The sequence below is a fragment of the Aulostomus chinensis genome, chromosome 4 (genome assembly GCF_037954235.1).
Source record: "Aulostomus chinensis isolate RoL2024-O1b breed Wild chromosome 4, RoL_Achi_v1.0, whole genome shotgun sequence".
Classification (NCBI taxonomy): Eukaryota; Metazoa; Chordata; class Actinopteri; order Syngnathiformes; family Aulostomidae; genus Aulostomus; species Aulostomus chinensis.
The window spans coordinates 17518760-17525624 of record NC_141323.1 but is presented as its reverse complement, the minus strand read 5'-3'; positions in this window follow the sequence as shown (position 1 = coordinate 17525624).

The window sequence follows — 6865 nt, the reverse complement described above, 5'->3', positions numbered from 1 at the left end:
TGGTGGGATGACATTTAGCTAACATTATCCTGTTTAGCCATTTATTAGCAACCACATCACAGCTGAAAAAAGTGGCATTTACAAGTGTGCCTTATGCCATTGATAAAATTAAAAATATATACATCTAAGTGTAAACCTCAGACTTTATCTCAGGTATTTAGTCACAAACTTACTGACTTCTCTGATGCTAATTGTTTTAAGGGCTAGTCCGGGATTGATACATCAGTCTTAATGTGATTTTTTCTTTAAACTTCGCATGTACATTTGGCTGCACTGATTATCTCCCCTTTTAGCCTGCAACACCATCGCCTAAGTGTCCCTCTTATCACCTTCCTTTAGCCGGGCCTCTCCACATTCTCAAATAAGGCTACTTCTCCCATCAAAACAGACATTGTCTTAAAATCGGAGGAGAAAACACACAATTTTTAGATCACAAAAAAATTGTTTTGTCAAGCATTAATTCATAGCCAGCAGTGAAATATATTTCCCTCTCTCTTAAACCCACACAGATGATTAACTGCTGTTTGCACCAGCTGTATAGTCAGCCCCAGGTTCCTGCTCTGCATCTATTAGATTAGTTGAAGTGTAATGATGGGAATCCAAAGGAGCATTGCTAGGCAACCCACTGCCTAACACACTTTTCCTGTCACAAGGTAGGCAGTCACTTGATCTTGTGCTTAAAATATGCCAAAGACTCCCATGCTGTTCAGGTGAATTATCTGGTGTAAATTCCTGTGTAATTTCCTATAAAGTTTGAAAACCAAAGCGGCACAAACTGATGGGTTCAGCGCTATGGTGGTCAGGCGCATTCATGTTCTCTCACTCGGCCAAACAATGTGATGAACTGAAAAAAACATGGTGACCCTCGGCCCAAAGACAGATCCTGGGTTTGTCAGGATCCACCAGCGCGGCGTCACTGGGAAGCAGCAGTGAACCTTCCTCTGTCTGCACCATGTAGAAGCTCTTCGGTTTCCTTGCAATTACACACACACACACACACACACACACACTGAGCTCTGTGCTCAGTTTCCACTTCAGCAACACTCTTGTCTTTATCATGTAAATTCATTGTAAATGTGTATTCAATAATTTGTTCTCCATTCAAAAATGCTCAGCAGATGTCTATTTTGTGTATTTTACAATAACAACAGAGTTTAACAGTAAGTTAAGTTAAGTTAAGTTAAGAGCAAACTCAAGCAAAACCCGCCGGGGCATCTTACTTTTGAATTATAGAATTCGTAAAAATACCTAGCAGATATGATATCATGATCACCCATGTTACAGTCCACAACTGGGCTTCCTAAAAAAAAAAAAAAGCCTGTTTCATGTCATGCGTCTCAGAAGCCATGTCTTCACAATTAGATTTCTCCGTCTGCAATAAGCTGAGAGGAACCAGCGGCTGGCCCGACTAAGAAACAGTATGTTTGGATGGGGGAAGAGAGACAATGGGAAAAACCTGACGTCATCACCAGTCAAGACTTCCTCCTTATTGGGAGTGAATAGTGCCAAAGGTTTATCCATGCTCTGCCGATAAGATCTTTGTGTGAGCAAGTTTGCAGAATTACAAACAGTTTTCTAAATATTCTCCTCAAATAGACCTAATTGTTATTTACTTAGTGTGTGCACATTAGTGGAGCTGGGACCCACAGAGACCAGCTAGTTAGCTTAGCAAGTAGTAGATGGGAGGTGTTAGCATACCTCCATCAAAAGCCACCTTGATTAAAGACCTTGAAATGCACATAACTATGTAAGTTTTGACTGAGGGATGCTAACACTTCCCACCCGCTTCCATTCATTATGCTAAGCTAACTAGCTGTCATCAGTTCTCTGTGGGTGTGAGCGCCCTAAAGCACACACATCTGGCTCTGGCAAAGATGGCAAACAAGCATCTGGCATCCTCATCAATACGTTGCTGTGTTCCTTTATGCAAAAATAATACACACAGTCACCCTATTTCAAGGTCTCCAAATGTTCTCTGATTTGATGCATCACATGATTTGTCAATATCGTCCTAAGCTTTATCAGATGTGGGCACAAAAAGAACTTGGTCAAGGTCACAAACAGAGGGTTTGTGAGGGAGAAGTTTGTCTTCAGGGTCAAAGGTTTATTTACTTTGCTGCTCTATAACAGCATCATTGATCTGCTTTGCATCAGTCGTACTACGTCTAATAGAAGATTTTATGGAAGCCTTTTTAAAAAAAGAAAGTTATTGATGTAAGAGTTGGTAAGTTTCACCCTGACAAACATTAGGTTCATTTAGCAAGTGTAAGTATGTTTGTGTATTTATAGATTATGTAGCATGTACACTAACATCAATATGTCTGGCATGTGTAAGTGATCTTTGGACTAAATTGGCTCTCATTTGTATTTATAAAACTCACTTTTATGCATTAACTTAGAAGAGGTAGACTTCGAGTGGGTTTAAATCTTAGGTTTTAGTCTGTTCCAAATATCCTGTGAACTATATTTGTGCGCCGACTCCCACTTTAGAACTTCTGATTTTGAGAATTTGAGATGTTTGATCACAAGGAAGCAAATTGTGTTCCATTGCAGCATTCTCTCATTCCGGTTAAGTGATGTTTGCACTACGTATGTGGCCCACGCGATGGCGCCAGTGGACAATATTTTAGCAATATGCAAGCAGGAAATCCCTCCAGAGTTACTGACATGAACACACAGAATGTAAAACACATGCAGTGTTCCAGAATGCATGCGTTCTGCAGAAACACAGATACACACAACTCTAAAAAGCATAGTAATTATGTGTCTAAATCTGACAGAGCATTCAACCACCAGTGTTGTTTGTGTGTGTGTGTGTGTGTGTGTGTGTGTGTGTGTGTGTGTGTGTGTGTGTGTGTGTGTGTGTGTGTGTGTGTGCCCGCCCGCCCGCCCGCACCAGGTACAGCAGGGACATAAATCTGTTTACACAGTCATATTGTGGCCACTCGCCTCCTTTCTGGAAACTTGGTGTAGGGTGAAGTTAAGGTAAGGTCAAGATTAGGACAAGCCTATGAGAAATGAATGTCCTTGGAATTGATGTAAATGCGTGTGTGTGTGTGTGTGCGTGTGCGTATGTGCAGCTGGCTGGAATCCATTGAGGGAGCGGTTACACTGAGGGTGTCGGTACACTCAAGTACACGCATCCTAGAAGGCAGTGGTGCCACATCACCCACCTCAGCACCATGTCTACTCTACACAAACACACACACACACACACACACACACACACACTCACACACACTAACTCCATCTCTCACACGACTCCTTTGAGGTCCTGATTCTAGCCAACATCAGTAACAGTGTATTTTTTCGGCTTGACCGTTTGAATTTATACTTTCAAAAGACCAGGGAAATCTATGGAAAAGGCTTTTCTTTTTCAATGACAGCTTTTAAGCGCCTTCAAATTTCTTCGCCTCATTTATTGTATTGAGGATGACGCTGTCTAATACATGAAATCTCCAATAGGTGTTCATTGTCAGCACTTAGTCCTGTTCGAACAGATGCACATGTCTCATATGTGAATGCGTGATTCACGTGGAACTTTTTTATGTGGTTGCTCTATATATTACAGGAGCTTATAAACGAGGAGGCATGTTGGGGTTGTGCAACACGGGACTGAGTCATTGCCCCCCCCCAGGCCAGACATTTTCATCTTACTTCATTACTGCAACAGGCAGGCTCACGTTGCCCCTCTCTCTCTCTCTCTCTCTCTCTCTCTCTCTCTCCCTCTCTCTCTCTCTCCCCGTGTGCTCGTCCAGAAACGCTCAGCCTGCTGTGTTCCCAAACATGCAGCTTCATGTATTCACATGTGAAAATTTTATCATGTGGAAGTGAACATGAGAGTCAAAGTACAACTGATGCAAGGATGAAACTAGCAAATACAATTCTGGGTCAGTAACCATGTTTAGACAATAGGAGAGATGGATTATTTCGATTTGAAACCATGTCACAATATCAGATGATATCTTTTATCCTTAACGCCATAAATAGTGTGTGTTTTCGACATTTTATTCTTTAAAGCAGGGCAAACATTGATCTAAAAAAAACAAAAAAACCAACAAAAAAACCCCCGACTATTTTATCCTGACCATCATGGATATTCAATAATATTAATTTTTGTGGCAAAAAATAAAATACAAATAGATTTTGATTCACAAAAAGAAAATTCCTGTGAGATGCAAATGCAAATACTTCAAGGCTTGATAATGTTGCATCCCAATAAAGAACTGTAAAAAATACTTAGTTACTTAGAAATGGAGAAATCATTCTAATATTATGATAGCACAGCTGTATCAAAATGTTGATGTCATTAAAGCAGCAATTTGAGTCCAATCAAATCAAATGAATCCTACAAATGTGTGAAACAACCCTTCATGTCTGTTACATCCTCAGATGAACAGTGCCTTCGCTGAACGCCATCTGATTGTAGACGGGCTGATAAATCGGAGAATCCCTGCTAGCGCGTTAGTATGCGTAAGTCCGTGTTTGTGAGATTCAATTTGAGTTGTGAGGAGTGTTGTTGTTTTTTGTTTTGTTTTTTTTGGAAAGCGAGGATTTTTCACTTCTTTCTGCACCTTCGAAAAGCATTTTTAAGGGTTGAGACGTGAAGGTTGAGGCTGAGTTTGAGTTCATTTCTAGGTGAATGTTGTTGTCGTGATGGTTGTTACAGTGCTGGGCAAAGAGACACATTATGTCAACGATTGTCCTCACATACATAGAAGTAGAAAGTGTGTGTGTGTGTGTGTGTGTGTGTGTGTGTGTGTGTGTGTGTGTGTGTGTGTGTGTGTGTGTGTGTGTGTGTGTGTGTGTGTGTGTGTGTGGTGGAGCCTCCCTCCCTTGGGGTTGTGTATGGGCTTGTTACAGCAACATTCCTCCACTCAGCTGCTTCTGCACAGCACATTCCAGAAGAGAGAGAAAGAGAGAGAGGGAGAAAGATGGAAAAGTGAGGTACAGAAGAAGAAAGGAAGTAGAAGGTGGTACAGTGGTGACATTTTTTTTTACAGGGGGAACGGAGTTCTACCAATATGATTCAACTATTGATAGCTGATTGAAGTTTGTGTGGCCCTTCGCCTTCACAGGGAGGTCAAAGGTCAGATACAGTGAAGAGCAACCAGAGCCAGTGCTGAGGGAAAGGAATTAGCAGAGTACTGGGGGTTGAACTCAGAAGGCCAGAAGGCCTTTCTGAAAATATGATTCCCAGAGCATATGACCCCCCCCCCCACACACACACACACACACAGGCACACACACACAGTACAGCAGTCTTTAGTTAGTGTGTGTTTATCTCCTCTGTCTGCTTGACCTGTTTCCACTGAGCTGTGGAAGGAAGGGACAAATCAACAAAACACACACACACACACACACACACACACACACACACACACACACACACACAACCCAGTGACAGACTGGACATAAAAAGTTAGTTTACAGATTTTATTCCTCTGATCTTGATGGTAGAGGTTACATGGATGTTGTTTCAGATGTGTGATGTTATCACTATTTATTGATTGGTCAAGGTGATTATGAGTCCTCTGATTGGACGATTGTGTGGGCTGCCAGGGGTGAACTAATAGATGCAAGTGTTGACATGCTTCCTATAGAACTGAAGGTCAGACAGTCTCAAATATACTCAGTGATACACAATAAGTGAGACGGTGAGGGATTTTTAAAAGTTTTCTAATGGAATGAATAGAAGTAGTCTTCATAGTCTTGAAGTTTTTGTTTCAGCTGGTAGCTTGCTTGGGCTAAACTATTTCATGCTCACCAGAAATGATGTGCTCAACAAAAAACCCCCATCTCATTCTAAATCTTTTTTGTTTTTGCTGAAACTATTTCATGGTCAACATTCTTGAAATTAATCTTGTCCTCACCCGAGGTATCACGCTCAATTATCTAGAGTTAGACTTTCTTGTGCTCAATAGAAACCATCCATTCATCCATTTTCTTACGCTTATCCTGTTAAGGGTTGCGGGGGGGCTGGAGCCTATCCCAGCAGCCTCCAGGTAAAAAGCAGGGTTCACCCTGGACAGGTCACCAGTCGATCACAGGACCAACACACAGAGACAAACAACCATTCACACCCACAGCCACACCTACAGTCAATTTAGAGTATCAATCAGCCTCGTCCCCTCTTGATGTCTTTGGACTGTGGGAGGAAGCTGGAGTACCAGAGAGAACCCACACAGGAACAGGGAGAACATGGAGACTCCACACAGAAAGATCCTGTGCTTGAGCAGGGGCTCGAACCTGGAACCTTCTTGCTGTGAGGCGACAGTGCTGACCACTGCACCACCGTGCCGCCTCAACAGAAAACCATCTTGAGCTAAATTTTTTTCTGGCGCTCGAAAGAAACAAACGCGTGCTCACCAGAAACTATCTGGTGCTAAACTTCCTTGTGCTCACCAGAAATGATCATATCCTGACATTTCTTTTGCTAACCACACAAGTTCTCATGCTTGTGAGAAACCTTCAGCGCTAACCAGAAACCCTCTTGTGCTAAACTTCCTTGCAATCGGCAAAAACAATTTCGCGCTAGCTCATGCTAGATTTTCTTGAGTTGGCCAGAAGCAATCTTATGTTAAACCTCTTCACTAAATATTGCCTTATGAGCCCAAGAAACTTTTATTTTGATTCTTGCTCGTGTTTCTTCAGGGGCTTAAGTTTCATGTCAGGTTTACTACATAAAAGTACTGTGAAAGGAATCGCCCGGAGGTACTACTGCATTATTTCAGGGTTTAGATCACACTGATTAAAGCTGCAACCATACGTCAATCAAACAATTAGTTGATCGATAGAAATGCGGCGGCTACTATTTTGGTTATTTATTCACTATTAGAGTAATTGATCGTGTTAAAATACGAAA